This window comes from Astyanax mexicanus, chromosome 18, assembly GCF_023375975.1.
Source record: "Astyanax mexicanus isolate ESR-SI-001 chromosome 18, AstMex3_surface, whole genome shotgun sequence".
Taxonomy (NCBI): domain Eukaryota; kingdom Metazoa; phylum Chordata; class Actinopteri; order Characiformes; family Acestrorhamphidae; genus Astyanax; species Astyanax mexicanus.
Genome location: NC_064425.1, coordinates 31392501 through 31407500, shown reverse-complemented (window position 1 = coordinate 31407500; position 15000 = coordinate 31392501). Strand labels below are relative to the sequence as shown.

The 15000-nt window shown below is 37.3% G+C and overlaps 13 non-coding genes and 1 pseudogene across 13 annotated transcripts in view; all 14 read right to left on the bottom strand.

Moving 5' to 3' along the window:
* LOC125784036 (5S ribosomal RNA) overlaps positions 1 to 90 on the bottom strand; it is a 119-nt gene extending 29 nt beyond the window's left edge. Inside the window, exon 1 of the ribosomal RNA XR_007426756.1 lies at positions 1 to 90. This exon is cut by the window's left edge and continues 29 nt beyond it. This is a non-coding gene — a ribosomal RNA (5S ribosomal RNA).
* An 803-nt stretch (positions 91 to 893) lies between these two features.
* Positions 894 to 1002, bottom strand: LOC125783280 (5S ribosomal RNA; annotated as a pseudogene).
* Positions 1003 to 1803: 801 nt separating this feature from the next.
* On the bottom strand, positions 1804 to 1922 carry LOC125784035 (5S ribosomal RNA). The gene has a single exon (XR_007426755.1). It is a non-coding gene; the product is annotated as a 5S ribosomal RNA (ribosomal RNA).
* Positions 1923 to 5137: 3215 nt separating this feature from the next.
* On the bottom strand, positions 5138 to 5256 carry LOC125784034 (5S ribosomal RNA). The gene has a single exon (XR_007426754.1). It is a non-coding gene; the product is annotated as a 5S ribosomal RNA (ribosomal RNA).
* Positions 5257 to 6059: 803 nt separating this feature from the next.
* LOC125784033 (5S ribosomal RNA) lies at positions 6060 to 6178 on the bottom strand. The gene has a single exon (XR_007426753.1). It is a non-coding gene; the product is annotated as a 5S ribosomal RNA (ribosomal RNA).
* Positions 6179 to 6980: 802 nt separating this feature from the next.
* Positions 6981 to 7099, bottom strand: LOC125784031 (5S ribosomal RNA). The gene has a single exon (XR_007426751.1). It is a non-coding gene; the product is annotated as a 5S ribosomal RNA (ribosomal RNA).
* Positions 7100 to 7902: 803 nt separating this feature from the next.
* On the bottom strand, positions 7903 to 8021 carry LOC125784030 (5S ribosomal RNA). Its single transcript, XR_007426750.1, has one exon. It is a non-coding gene; the product is annotated as a 5S ribosomal RNA (ribosomal RNA).
* Positions 8022 to 8823: 802 nt separating this feature from the next.
* On the bottom strand, positions 8824 to 8942 carry LOC125784029 (5S ribosomal RNA). Its single transcript, XR_007426749.1, has one exon. It is a non-coding gene; the product is annotated as a 5S ribosomal RNA (ribosomal RNA).
* An 805-nt stretch (positions 8943 to 9747) lies between these two features.
* Positions 9748 to 9866, bottom strand: LOC125784028 (5S ribosomal RNA). Its single transcript, XR_007426748.1, has one exon. It is a non-coding gene; the product is annotated as a 5S ribosomal RNA (ribosomal RNA).
* An 810-nt stretch (positions 9867 to 10676) lies between these two features.
* LOC125784027 (5S ribosomal RNA) lies at positions 10677 to 10795 on the bottom strand. The gene has a single exon (XR_007426747.1). It is a non-coding gene; the product is annotated as a 5S ribosomal RNA (ribosomal RNA).
* An 808-nt stretch (positions 10796 to 11603) lies between these two features.
* LOC125784026 (5S ribosomal RNA) lies at positions 11604 to 11722 on the bottom strand. The gene has a single exon (XR_007426746.1). It is a non-coding gene; the product is annotated as a 5S ribosomal RNA (ribosomal RNA).
* Positions 11723 to 12532: 810 nt separating this feature from the next.
* Positions 12533 to 12651, bottom strand: LOC125784025 (5S ribosomal RNA). The gene has a single exon (XR_007426745.1). It is a non-coding gene; the product is annotated as a 5S ribosomal RNA (ribosomal RNA).
* Positions 12652 to 13460: 809 nt separating this feature from the next.
* Positions 13461 to 13579, bottom strand: LOC125784024 (5S ribosomal RNA). The gene has a single exon (XR_007426744.1). It is a non-coding gene; the product is annotated as a 5S ribosomal RNA (ribosomal RNA).
* An 807-nt stretch (positions 13580 to 14386) lies between these two features.
* LOC125784023 (5S ribosomal RNA) lies at positions 14387 to 14505 on the bottom strand. Its single transcript, XR_007426743.1, has one exon. It is a non-coding gene; the product is annotated as a 5S ribosomal RNA (ribosomal RNA).
* Between the last annotated feature and the right edge of the window lie 495 nt (positions 14506 to 15000).

Here is a 15000-nt window from a genome sequence, read left to right as displayed (position 1 = left end):
TCTCCCATCCAAGTACTAACCAGGCCCGACCCTGCTTAGCTTCCGAGATCAGACGAGATCGGGCGTTCTCAGGGTGGTATGGCCGTAAGCGAAAGATCAACTCCCAACAAGCCTATTCATAAGTCACTCACAGACCTGAGTCTTTTCACTGTCATTTACTGCTCTTGACAAAAGTAAAGCAGCTCTACGGACTAATACAAAGATCTTGCCTCAAAATAAAAGCTCCTTTTAACTTTCACTACAAAAAGTAACCAAAGAAAAAAAGACAAAAACTCCCTATATGTCTTAATTTTTATCTCTTCATTTTTTTGTTCAATTTTCTTGCTTTACGTTTCTTACTCAATGGAATGGAAGCTTCAGATTAGGCCCAATAAAAAAAAGCCCAATTAAAAAAAAAATCATATTTACAAAGAATATTCTGAGAAATAAATAAATAAAATCATACACACACATTAAAGTATACTTGGCATACATTTACAGAAAGGCCCTGTGTCCTACAGAAGGTGCCTTTTTAATTTTTTTCACCCCTGCCATCCAAACAGCCTGAGTCCGCGGCACACTTGATCCAGGTAATTAAGACCTTCAGGATCACGTGAACATTCTAGACTCAGGTGTGTTAAATCTGAAATCTTTAGCGTGGTAGAGCCCCAGGAACAGGAGTCAGTCGCCCTGTACCTATGTTAAGAAAATAAAAAATAATGCATTTTTTCTTTATTTATTAGCATGAAGAAACAATATCCTCCTTCAGAAAAATGAAATAACTTTTAAGTGAGTATTTAATCTGTATATGGTTTACTGTAAGTGTTTTATATGAAGAGTAAACACAGTGTAGCCTTGTAAAAAATTGTGACATCATGGACTGAACGGAGTAAAAAATAAAGGAAAGATGGAAAAGCTTACAGCACCTGGTATTCCCAGGCGGTCTCCCATCCAAGTACTAACCAGGCCCGACCCTGCTTAGCTTCCGAGATCGGGCGTTCTCAGGGTGGTATGGCCGTAAGCGAAAGATCAACTCCCAACAAGCCTATTTATAAGTCACTCACAGACCTGAGTCTTTTCACTGTCATTTACTGCTCTTGACAAAAGTAAAGCAGCTCTACGGACTAATACAAAGATCTTGCCTCAAAATAAAAGCTCCTTTTAACTTTCACTACAAAAAGTAACCAAAGAAAAAAAGACAAAAACTCCCTATATGTCTTAATTTTTATCTCTTCATTTTTTTTGTTCAATTTTCTTGCTCTACGTTTCTTACTCAATGGAATGGAAGCTTCAGATTAGGCCCAATAAAAAAGCCCAATTAAAAAAAAATCATATTTACAAAGAATATTCTGAGAAATAAATAAAAAAAATCATACACACACATTAAAGTATACTTGGCATACATTTACAGAAAGGCCCTGTGTCCTACAGAAGGTGCCTTTTTAAATTTTTTCACCCCTGCCATCCAAACAGCCTGAGTCCGCGGCACACTTGATCCAGGTAATTAAGACCTTCAGGATCACGTGAACATTCTAGACTCAGGTGTGTTAAATCTGAAATCTTTAGCGTGGTAGAGCCCCAGGAACAGGAGTCAGTCGCCCTGTACCTATGTTAAGAAAATAAAAAATAATGCATTTTTTCTTTATTTATTAGCATGAAGAAACAATATCCTCCTTCAGAAAAATGAAAGAACTTTTAAGTGAGTATTTAATCTGTATATGGTTTACTGTAAGTGTTTTATATGAAGAGTAAACACAGTGTAGCCTTGTAAAAAATTGTGACATCATGGACTGAACGGAGTAAAAAATAAAGGAAAGATGGAAAAGCTTACAGCACCTGGTATTCCCAGGCGGTCTCCCATCCAAGTACTAACCAGGCCCGACCCTGCTTAGCTTCCGAGATCAGACGAGATCGGGCGTTCTCAGGGTGGTATGGCCGTAAGCGAAAGATCAACTCCCAACAAGCCTATTTATAAGTCACTCACAGACCTGAGTCTTTTCACTGTCATTTACTGCTCTTGACAAAAGTAAAGCAGCTCTACGGACTAATACACTGAAAAAAATGTGGAGTAGGATTTACTTAAAAAAACCTTGTACACGTTTTACACACAGAAATACTAAGTAAATTTAACATAGCATTTTTTTAAGTAAAATTTACTTGCATCTCCTTACAGTTTTTATTAGTAATACCAAAGTAAAATTTACTACTGAAAGCAAGTATTTTTTACTTAGTTATATTTTGATTAAAAATTACTAGTAAAAACCTTGTACACGTTTTACACACAGAAATACTAAGTAAATTTAACATAGCATTTTTTTAAGTAAAATTTACTTGCATCTCCTTACAGTTTTTATTAGTAATACCAAAGTAATATTTACCACTGAAAGCAAGTATTTTTTTACTTAGTTACATTTTGATTAAAATTTCTGGTAAAAAACTAGTACACATATTACACTAAAAACTCCAAGTATTTTGTTAATAATGGGCACTGCTTAAAACACCTCCCTGAAAAATGAAGACACACAATATCCACAAAATATAATTTTATTTTTAAACACAAAACACACAGAAAAATTATGGGCATTTTGTAAGAGTACTGCTTAACTGGTTAACTGCTTAACAAATGTCCACTTGACCTGTCTTAGTTTTATCTTCTATCCCAATTTAGCTTAGCTCTTGCTCTATACAATTAAGAGAAGTAATCCAGAAACAATTGATCACAGAATGATATAAAATGAACTCAAACATCTCACGAGACAATATTCAACCACATATGAGGAACACTGCTTTCTTCAGACCAGAGATTCAGAATCATTTTTTGGGTCAATTTATGTCAAAGAATCTGCTCGTGTGTGCGCTGGCCAAGGGCATAGTTACTGAGGCAAGTAGCTAATGCTAGTGAGGGCCATATACTACACAGTAAGCTCGGCTAGCCTCGTGGTAACTGAGGCAAACAGTTAATGCTAGTGAGGGCCATATACTACACAGTAAGCTCGGCTAGCCTCGTGGTAACTGAGCCAAGTAGCTAATTCTAGTGAGGGCCATAGACTACACAGTAAGCTCGGCTAGCCTCGTGGTAACTGAGGCAAGCAGTTAATGCTAGTGAGGGCCATATACTACACAGTAAGCTCGGCTAGCCTCGTGGTAACTGAGGCAAGCAGTTAATGCTAGTGAGGGCCATATACTACACAGTAAGCTCGGCTAGCCTCGTGGTAACTGAGGCAAGCAGTTAATGCTAGTGAGGGCCATATACTACACAGTAAGCTCGGCTAGCCTCGTGGTAACTGAGCCAAGTAGCTAATGCTAGTGAGGGCCATATACTAGCTCGGCTAGCCTCGTGGTAACTGAGCCAAGTAGCTAATTCTAGTGAGGGCCATATACTACACAGTAAGCTCGGCTAGCCTCGTGGTAACTGAGGCAAGCAGTTAATGCTAGTGAGGGCCATATACTACACAGTAAGCTCGGCTAGCCTCGTGGTAACTGAGGCAAGCAGTTAATGCTAGTGAGGGCCATATACTACACAGTAAGCTCGGCTAGCCTCGTGGTAACTGAGCCAAGTAGCTAATGCTAGTGAGGGCCATATACTAGCTCGGCTAGCCTCGTGGTAACTGAGCCAAGTAGCTAATTCTAGTGAGGGCCATAGACTACACAGTAAGCTCGGCTAGCCTCGTGGTAACTGAGGCAAGCAGTTAATGCTAGTGAGGGCCATAGACTACACAGTAAGCTCGGCTAGCCTCGTGGTAACTGAGGAGTTAGCAAATGCTAACGGGAGTCATATAATACACAGTAAACATGGCTAGCCTCATGGTAACTGAGAGGAGGTAGCTAATGCTAGCGGGAGAATAGACTAGGGCACTTTGTCATAAAGCTGGGGGGTTAGCTAAATGCTATCCGGAGAAATTAGCAAACAATAGCGGTGGCCAGGCGCCGAGTTAATTAGCCGCGGTAGCTAACGCTAACACGATACCGGGGCGGCTCATATTACACACAACACACTTATACCCATATCAACACTCTTATACCCATATCACATTATACACTTCAACATTTACTTATTTCCCACCTGGATAAAAGGATGAAGAAAGACGCGTTCAGCAATCATCTGACAGGCAGTACCTGTTATCCCAGAGCCACACTCTAGCGCCCCGCATTAAGTTGGGGCGTGTCTAACGTCTGACGTCACACGAGCGTTCTTTTGGCAACATTTTACTTGAATTTCTTTAGTTAATGTAATGATGACAACATTTCAGTAATTTTTACTACAGTTACTACAGTTAAATTTACTGAATGTATTTAACTAAATGGGAAGACACACAATTACGCAGAAACTCCAAGTATTACACTGAATTATACATTACATTTTTGAGTAATTCTCAGAATTGATGTTTTCATGTAGAAATTACTTTAATTGTCCTTGTTGTATTTACAAAGTCAAAAAATCATTTTTTACAGTGTACAAAGATCTTGCCTCAAAATAAAAGCTCCTTTTAACTTTCACTACAAAAAGTAACCAAAGAAAAAAATACAAAAACTCCCTATATGTCTTAATTTTTATCTCTTCATTTTTTTTTGTTCAATTTACTTGCTCTACGTTTCTTACTCAATGGAATGGAAGCTTCAGATTAGGCCCAATAAAAAAAAAGCCCAATTAAAAAAAAAATCATATTTACAAAGAATATTCTGAGAAATAAATAAATAAAATCATACACACACATTAAAGTATACTTGGCATACATTTACAGAAAGGCCCTGTGTCCTACAGAAGGTGCCTTTTTAATTTTTTTCACCCCTGCCATCCAAACAGCCTGAGTCCGCGGCACACTTGATCCAGGTAATTAAGACCTTCAGGATCACGTGAACATTCTAGACTCAGGTGTGTTAAATCTGAAATCTTTAGCGTGGTAGAGCCCCAGGAACAGGAGTGAGCCGCCCTGTACCTATACGTTAAGAAAATAAAAAAGAATGCATTTTTTTCTTTATTTATTAGCACGAAGAAACAATATCCTCCTTCAGAAAAATGAAAGAACTTTTAAGTGAGTATTTAATCTGTGTATGGTTTACTGTAAGTGTTTTATATGAAGAGTAAACACAGTGTAGCCTTGTAAAAAATTGTGACATCATGGACTGAACGGAGTAAAAAATAAAGGAAAGATGGAAAAGCTTACAGCACCTGGTATTCCCAGGCGGTCTCCCATCCAAGTACTAACCAGGCCCGACCCTGCTTAGCTTCCGAGATCAGACGAGATCGGGCGTTCTCAGGGTGGTATGGCCGTAAGCGAAAGATCAACTCCCAACAAGCCTATTCATAAGTCATTCACAGACCTGAGTCTTTTCACTGTCATTTACTGCTCTTGACAAAAGTAAAGCAGCTCTACGGACTAATACAAAGATCTTGCCTCAAAATAAAAGCTCCTTTTAACTTTCACTACAAAAAGTAACCAAAGAAAAAAAGACAAAAACTCCCTATATGTCTTAATTTTTATCTCTTCATTTTTTTGTTCAATTTTCTTGCTTTACGTTTCTTACTCAATGGAATGGAAGCTTCAGATTAGGCCCAATAAAAAAAAGCCCAATTAAAAAAAAAATCATATTTACAAAGAATATTCTGAGAAATAAATAAATAAAATCATACACACACATTAAAGTATACTTGGCATACATTTACAGAAAGGCCCTGTGTCCTACAGAAGGTGCCTTTTTAAATTTTTTCACCCCTGCCATCCAAACAGCCTGAGTCCGCGGCACACTTGATCCAGGTAATTAAGACCTTCAGGATCACGTGAACATTCTAGACTCAGGTGTGTTAAATCTGAAATCTTTAGCGTGGTAGAGCCCCATGAACAGGAGTCAGTCGCCCTGTACCTATGTTAAGAAAATAAAAAATAATGCATTTTTTCTTTATTTATTAGCATGAAGAAACAATATCCTCCTTCAGAAAAATGAAAGAACTTTTAAGTGAGTATTTAATCTGTATATGGTTTACTGTAAGTGTTTTATATGAAGAGTAAACACAGTGTAGCCTTGTAAAAAATTGTGACATCATGGACTGAACGGAGTAAAAAATAAAGGAAAGATGGAAAAGCTTACAGCACCTGGTATTCCCAGGCGGTCTCCCATCCAAGTACTAACCAGGCCCGACCCTGCTTAGCTTCCGAGATCAGACGAGATCGGGCGTTCTCAGGGTGGTATGGCCGTAAGCGAAAGATTAACTCCCAACAAGCCTATTTATAAGTCACTCTGAGTCTTTTCACTGTCATTTACTGCTCTTGACAAAAGTAAAGCAGCTCTACGGACTAATACAAAGATCTTGCCTCAAAATAAAAGCTCCTTTTAACTTTCACTACAAAAAGTAACCAAAGAAAAAAATACAAAAACTCCCTATATGTCTTAATTTTTATCTCTTCATTTTTTTTGTTCAATTTACTTGCTCTACGTTTCTTACTCAATGGAATGGAAGCTTCAGATTAGGCCCAATAAAAAAAAAGCCCAATTAAAAAAAAAAATCATATTTACACAGAATATTCTGAGAAATAAATAAATAAAATCATACACACACATTAAAGTATACTTGGCATACATTTACAGAAAGGCCCTGTGTCCTACAGAAGGTGCCTTTTTAATTTTTTTCACCCCTGCCATCCAAACAGCCTGAGTCCGCGGCACACTTGATCCAGGTAATTAAGACCTTCAGGATCACGTGAACATTCTAGACTCAGGTGTGTTAAATCTGAAATCTTTAGCGTGGTAGAGCCCCAGGAATAGGAGTGAGCCGCCCTGTACCTATACGTTAAGAAAATAAAAAATAATGCATTTTTTTCTTTATTTATTAGCATGAAGAAACAATATCCTCCTTCAGAAAAATGAAAGAACTTTTAAGTGAGTATTTAATCTGTATATGGTTTACTGTAAGTGTTTTATATGAAGAGTAAACACAGTGTAGCCTTGTAAAAAATTGTGACATCATGGACTGAACGGAGTAAAAAATAAAGGAAAGATGGAAAAGCTTACAGCACCTGGTATTCCCAGGCGGTCTCCCATCCAAGTACTAACCAGGCCCGACCCTGCTTAGCTTCCGAGATCAGACGAGATCGGGCGTTCTCAGGGTGGTATGGCCGTAAGCGAAAGATCAACTCCCAACAAGCCTATTCATAAGTCATTCACAGACCTGAGTCTTTTCACTGTCATTTACTGCTCTTGACAAAAGTAAAGCAGCTCTACGGACTAATACAAAGATCTTGCCTCAAAATAAAAGCTCCTTTTAACTTTCACTACAAAAAGTAACCAAAGAAAAAAAGACAAAAACTCCCTATATGTCTTAATTTTTATCTCTTCATTTTTTTGTTCAATTTTCTTGCTTTACGTTTCTTACTCAATGGAATGGAAGCTTCAGATTAGGCCCAATAAAAAAAAGCCCAATTAAAAAAAAAATCATATTTACAAAGAATATTCTGAGAAATAAATAAATAAAATCATACACACACATTAAAGTATACTTGGCATACATTTACAGAAAGGCCCTGTGTCCTACAGAAGGTGCCTTTTTAAATTTTTTCACCCCTGCCATCCAAACAGCCTGAGTCCGCGGCACACTTGATCCAGGTAATTAAGACCTTCAGGATCACGTGAACATTCTAGACTCAGGTGTGTTAAATCTGAAATCTTTAGCGTGGTAGAGCCCCATGAACAGGAGTCAGTCGCCCTGTACCTATGTTAAGAAAATAAAAAATAATGCATTTTTTCTTTATTTATTAGCATGAAGAAACAATATCCTCCTTCAGAAAAATGAAAGAACTTTTAAGTGAGTATTTAATCTGTATATGGTTTACTGTAAGTGTTTTATATGAAGAGTAAACACAGTGTAGCCTTGTAAAAAATTGTGACATCATGGACTGAACGGAGTAAAAAATAAAGGAAAGATGGAAAAGCTTACAGCACCTGGTATTCCCAGGCGGTCTCCCATCCAAGTACTAACCAGGCCCGACCCTGCTTAGCTTCCGAGATCAGACGAGATCGGGCGTTCTCAGGGTGGTATGGCCGTAAGCGAAAGATTAACTCCCAACAAGCCTATTTATAAGTCACTCTGAGTCTTTTCACTGTCATTTACTGCTCTTGACAAAAGTAAAGCAGCTCTACGGACTAATACAAAGATCTTGCCTCAAAATAAAAGCTCCTTTTAACTTTCACTACAAAAAGTAACCAAAGAAAAAAATACAAAAACTCCCTATATGTCTTAATTTTTATCTCTTCATTTTTTTTGTTCAATTTACTTGCTCTACGTTTCTTACTCAATGGAATGGAAGCTTCAGATTAGGCCCAATAAAAAAAAAGCCCAATTAAAAAAAAAAATCATATTTACACAGAATATTCTGAGAAATAAATAAATAAAATCATACACACACATTAAAGTATACTTGGCATACATTTACAGAAAGGCCCTGTGTCCTACAGAAGGTGCCTTTTTAATTTTTTTCACCCCTGCCATCCAAACAGCCTGAGTCCGCGGCACACTTGATCCAGGTAATTAAGACCTTCAGGATCACGTGAACATTCTAGACTCAGGTGTGTTAAATCTGAAATCTTTAGCGTGGTAGAGCCCCAGGAATAGGAGTGAGCCGCCCTGTACCTATACGTTAAGAAAATAAAAAATAATGCATTTTTTTCTTTATTTATTAGCATGAAGAAACAATATCCTCCTTCAGAAAAATGAAAGAACTTTTAAGTGAGTATTTAATCTGTATATGGTTTACTGTAAGTGTTTTATATGAAGAGTAAACACAGTGTAGCCTTGTAAAAAATTGTGACATCATGGACTGAACGGAGTAAAAAATAAAGGAAAGATGGAAAAGCTTACAGCACCTGGTATTCCCAGGCGGTCTCCCATCCAAGTACTAACCAGGCCCGACCCTGCTTAGCTTCCGAGATCAGACGAGATCGGGCGTTCTCAGGGTGGTATGGCCGTAAGCGAAAGATCAACTCCCAACAAGCCTATTTATAAGTCACTCACAGACCTGAGTCTTTTCACTGTCATTTACTGCTCTTGACAAAAGTAAAGCAGCTACGGACTAATACAAAGATCTTGCCTCAAAATAAAAGCTCCTTTTAACTTTCACTACAAAAAGTAACCAAAGAAAAAAAGACAAAAACTCCCTATATGTCTTAATTTTTATCTCTTCATTTTTTTGTTCAATTTTCTTGCTCTACGTTTCTTAATCAATGGAATGGAAGCTTCAGATTAGGCCCAATAAAAAAAAAGCCCAATTTAAAAAAAAATCATATTTACAAAGAATATTCTGAGAAATAAATAAATAAAATCATACACACACATTAAAGTATACTTGGCATACATTTACAGAAAGGCCCTGTGTCCTACAGAACGTGCCTTTTTAATTTTTTTCACCCCTGCCATCCAAACAGCCTGAGTCCGCGGCACACTTGATCCAGGTAATTAAGACCTTCAGGATCACGTGAACATTCTAGACTCAGGTGTGTTAAATCTGAAATCTTTAGCGTGGTAGAGCCCCAGGAACAGGAGTGAGCCGCCCTGTACCTATACGTTAAGAAAATAAAAAATAATGCATTTTTTTCTTTATTTATTAGCATGAAGAAACAATATCCTCCTTCAGAAAAATGAAAGAACTTTTAAGTGAGTATTTAATCTGTATATGGTTTACTGTAAGTGTTTTATATGAAGAGTAAACACAGTGTAGCCTTGTAAAAAATTGTGACATCATGGACTGAACGGAGTAAAAAATAAAGGAAAGATGGAAAAGCTTACAGCACCTGGTATTCCCAGGCGGTCTCCCATCCAAGTACTAACCAGGCCCGACCCTGCTTAGCTTCCGAGATCAGACGAGATCGGGCGTTCTCAGGGTGGTATGGCCGTAAGCGAAAGATCAACTCCCAACAAGCCTATTTATAAGTCACTCACAGACCTGAGTCTTTTCACTGTCATTTACTGCTCTTGACAAAAGTAAAGCAGCTCTACGGACTAATACAAAGATCTTGCCTCAAAATAAAAGCTCCTTTTAACTTTCACTACAAAAAGTAACCAAAGAAAAAAAGACAAAAACTCCCTATATGTCTTAATTTTTATCTCTTCATTTTTTTTTGTTCAATTTACTTGCTCTACGTTTCTTACTCAATGGAATGGAAGCTTCAGATTAGGCCCAATAAAAAAAAAAGCCCAATTAAAAAAAAAATCATATTTACAAAGAATATTCTGAGAAATAAATAAATAAAATCATACACACACATTAAAGTATACTTGGCATACATTTACAGAAAGGCCCTGTGTCCTACAGAAGGTGCCTTTTTAATTTTTTTCACCCCTGCCATCCAAACAGCCTGAGTCCGCGGCACACTTGATCCAGGTAATTAAGACCTTCAGGATCACGTGAACATTCTAGACTCAGGTGTGTTAAATCTGAAATCTTTAGCGTGGTAGAGCCCCAGGAACAGGAGTGAGCCGCCCTGTACCTATACGTTAAGAAAATAAAAAAGAATGCATTTTTTTCTTTATTTATTAGCATGAAGAAACAATATCCTCCTTCAGAAAAATGAAAGAACTTTTAAGTGAGTATTTAATCTGTATATGATTTACTGTAAGTGTTTTATATGAAGAGTAAACACAGTGTAGCCTTGTAAAAAATTGTGACATCATGGACTGAACGGAGTAAAAAATAAAGGAAAGATGGAAAAGCTTACAGCACCTGGTATTCCCAGGCGGTCTCCCATCCAAGTACTAACCAGGCCCGACCCTGCTTAGCTTCCGAGATCAGACGAGATCGGGCGTTCTCAGGGTGGTATGGCCGTAAGCGAAAGATCAACTCCCAACAAGCCTATTTATAAGTCACTCACAGACCTGAGTCTTTTCACTGTCATTTACTGCTCTTGACAAAAGTAAAGCAGCTCTACGGACTAATACAAAGATCTTGCCTCAAAATAAAAGCTCCTTTTAACTTTCACTACAAAAAGTAACCAAAGAAAAAAATACAAAAACTCCCTATATGTCTTAATTTTTATCTCTTCATTTTTTTTGTTCAATTTACTTGCTCTACGTTTCTTACTCAATGGAATGGAAGCTTCAGATTAGGCCCAATAAAAAAAAAGCCCAATTAAAAAAAAAATCATATTTACAAAGAATATTCTGAGAAATAAATAAATAAAATCATACACACACATTAAAGTATACTTGGCATACATTTACAGAAAGGCCCTGTGTCCTACAGAAGGTGCCTTTTTAATTTTTTTCACCCCTGCCATCCAAACAGCCTGAGTCCGAGGCACACTTGATCCAGGTAATTAAGACCTTCAGGATCACGTGAATATTCTAGACTCAGGTGTGTTAAATCTGAAATCTTTAGCGTGGTAGAGCCCCAGGAACAGGAGTGAGCCGCCCTGTACCTATACGTTAAGAAAATAAAAAATAATGCATTTTTTTCTTTATTTATTAGCATGAAGAAACAATATCCTCCTTCAGAAAAATGAAAGAACTTTTAAGTGAGTATTTAATCTGTATATGGTTTACTGTAAGTGTTTTATATGAAGAGTAAACACAGTGGAGCCTTGTAAAAAATTGTGACATCATGGACTGAACGGATTAAAAAATAAAGGAAAGATGGAAAAGCTTACAGCACCTGGTATTCCCAGGCGGTCTCCCATCCAAGTACTAACCAGGCCCGACCCTGCTTAGCTTCCGAGATCAGACGAGATCGGGCGTTCTCAGGGTGGTATGGCCGTAAGCGAAAGATCAACTCCCAACAAGCCTATTTATAAGTCACTCACAGACCTGAGTCTTTTCACTGTCATTTACTGCTCTTGACAAAAGTAAAGCAGCTCTACGGACTAATACAAAGATCTTGCCTCAAAATAAAAGCTCCTTTTAACTTTCACTACAAAAAGTAACCAAAGAAAAAAAGACAAAAACTCCCTATATGTCTTAATTTTTATCTCTTCATTTTTTTTTGTTCAATTTACTTGCTCTACGTTTCTTACTCAATGGAATGGAAGCTTCAGATTAGGCCCAATAAAAAAAAAAGCCCAATTAAAAAAAAAATCATATTTACAAAGAATATTCTGAGAAATAAATAAATAAAATCATACACACACATTAAAGTATACTTGGCATACATTTACAGAAAGGCCCTGTGTCCTACAGAAGGTGCCTTTTTAATTTTTTTCACCCCTGCCATCCAAACAGCCTGAGTCCGAGGCACACTTGATCCAGGTAATTAAGACCTTCAGGATCACGTGAATATTCTAGACTCAGGTGTGTTAAATCTGAAATCTTTAGCGTGGTAGAGCCCCAGGAACAGGAGTGAGCCGCCCTGTACCTATACGTTAAGAAAATAAAAAATAATGCATTTTTTTCTTTATTTATTAGCATGAAGAAACAATATCCTCCTTCAGAAAAATGAAAGAACTTTTAAGTGAGTATTTAATCTGTATATGGTTTACTGTAAGTGTTTTATATGAAGAGTAAACACAGTGGAGCCTTGTAAAAAATTGTGACATCATGGACTGAACGGATTAAAAAATAAAGGAAAGATGGAAAAGCTTACAGCACCTGGTATTCCCAGGCGGTCTCCCATCCAAGTACTAACCAGGCCCGACCCTGCTTAGCTTCCGAGATCAGACGAGATCGGGCGTTCTCAGGGTGGTATGGCCGTAAGCGAAAGATCAACTCCCAACAAGCCTATTTATAAGTCACTCACAGACCTGAGTCTTTTCACTGTCATTTACTGCTCTTGACAAAAGTAAAGCAGCTCTACGGACTAATACAAAGATCTTGCCTCAAAATAAAAGCTCCTTTTAACTTTCACTACAAAAAGTAACCAAAGAAAAAAAGACAAAAACTCCCTATATGTCTTAATTTTTATCTCTTCATTTTTTTTTGTTCAATTTACTTGCTCTACGTTTCTTACTCAATGGAATGGAAGCTTCAGATTAGGCCCAATAAAAAAAAAGCCCAATTAAAAAAAAAATCATATTTACAAAGAATATTCTGAGAAATAAATAAATAAAATCATACACACACATTAAAGTATACTTGGCATACATTTACAGAAAGGCCCTGTGTCCTACAGAAGGTGCCTTTTTAATTTTTTTCACCCCTGCCATCCAAACAGCCTGAGTCCGCGGCACACTTGATCCAGGTAATTAAGACCTTCAGGATCACGTGAACATTCTAGACTCAGGTGTGTTAAATCTGAAATCTTTAGCGTGGTAGAGCCCCAGGAACAGGAGTGAGCCGCCCTGTACCTATACGTTAAGAAAATAAAAAATAATGCATTTTTTTCTTTATTTATTAGCATGAAGAAACAATATCCTCCTTCAGAAAAATGAAAGAACTTTTAAGTGAGTATTTAATCTGTATATGGTTTACTGTAAGTGTTTTATATGAAGAGTAAACACAGTGTAGCCTTGTAAAAAATTGTGACATCATGGACTGAACGGATTAAAAAATAAAGGAAAGATGGAAAAGCTTACAGCACCTGGTATTCCCAGGCGGTCTCCCATCCAAGTACTAACCAGGCCCGACCCTGCTTAGCTTCCGAGATCAGACGAGATCGGGCGTTCTCAGGGTGGTATGGCCGTAAGCGAAAGATCAACTCCCAACAAGCCTATTTATAAGTCACTCACAGACCTGAGTCTTTTCACTGTCATTTACTGCTCTTGACAAAAGTAAAGCAGCTCTACGGACTAATACAAAGATCTTGCCTCAAAATAAAAGCTCCTTTTAACTTTCACTACAAAAAGTAACCAAAGAAAAAAAGACAAAAACTCCCTGTATGTCTTAATTTTTATCTCTTCATTTTTTTTTGTTCAATTTTCTTGCTCTACGTTTCTTACTCAATGGAATGGAAGCTTCAGATTAGGCCCAATAAAAAAAGCCCAATTAAAAAAAAATCATATTTACAAAGAATATTCTGAGAAATAAATAAATAAAATCATACACACACATTAAAGTATACTTGGCATACATTTACAGAAAGGCCCTGTGTCCTACAGAAGGTGCCTTTTTAATTTTTTTCACCCCTGCCATCCAAACAGCCTGAGTCCGCGGCACACTTGATCCAGGTAATTAAGACCTTCAGGATCACGTGAACATTCTAGACTCAGGTGTGTTAAATCTGAAATCTTTAGCGTGGTAGAGCCCCAGGAACAGGAGTGAGCCGCCCTGTACCTATACGTTAAGAAAATAAAAAAATAATGCATTTTTTTCTTTATTTATTAGCATGAAGAAACAATATCCTCCTTCAGAAAAATGAAAGAACTTTTAAGTGAGTATTTAATCTGTATATGGTTTACTGTAAGTGTTTTATATGAAGAGTAAACACAGTGTAGCCTTGTAAAAAATTGTGACATCATGGACTGAACGGAGTAAAAAATAAAGGAAAGATGGAAAAGCTTACAGCACCTGGTATTCCCAGGCGGTCTCCCATCCAAGTACTAACCAGGCCCGACCCTGCTTAGCTTCCGAGATCAGACGAGATCGGGCGTTCTCAGGGTGGTATGGCCGTAAGCGAAAGATCAACTCCCAACAAGCCTATTTATAAGTCACTCACAGACCTGAGTCTTTTCACTGTCATTTACTGCTCTTGACAAAAGTAAAGCAGCTACGGACTAATACAAAGATCTTGCCTCAAAATAAAAGCTCCTTTTAACTTTCACTACAAAAAGTAACCAAAGAAAAAAAGACAAAAACTCCCTATATGTCTTAATTTTTATCTCTTCATTTTTTTGTTCAATTTTCTTGCTCTACGTTTCTTAATCAATGGAATGGAAGCTTCAGATTAGGCCCAATAAAAAAAAAGCCCAATTTAAAAAAAAATCATATTTACAAAGAATATTCTGAGAAATAAATAAATAAAATCATACACACACATTAAAGTATACTTGGCATACATTTACAGAAAGGCCCTGTGTCCTACAGAAGGTGCCTTTTTAATTTTTTTCACCCCTGCCATCCAAACAGCCTGAGTCCGCGGCACACTTGATCCAGGTAATTAGGACCTTCAG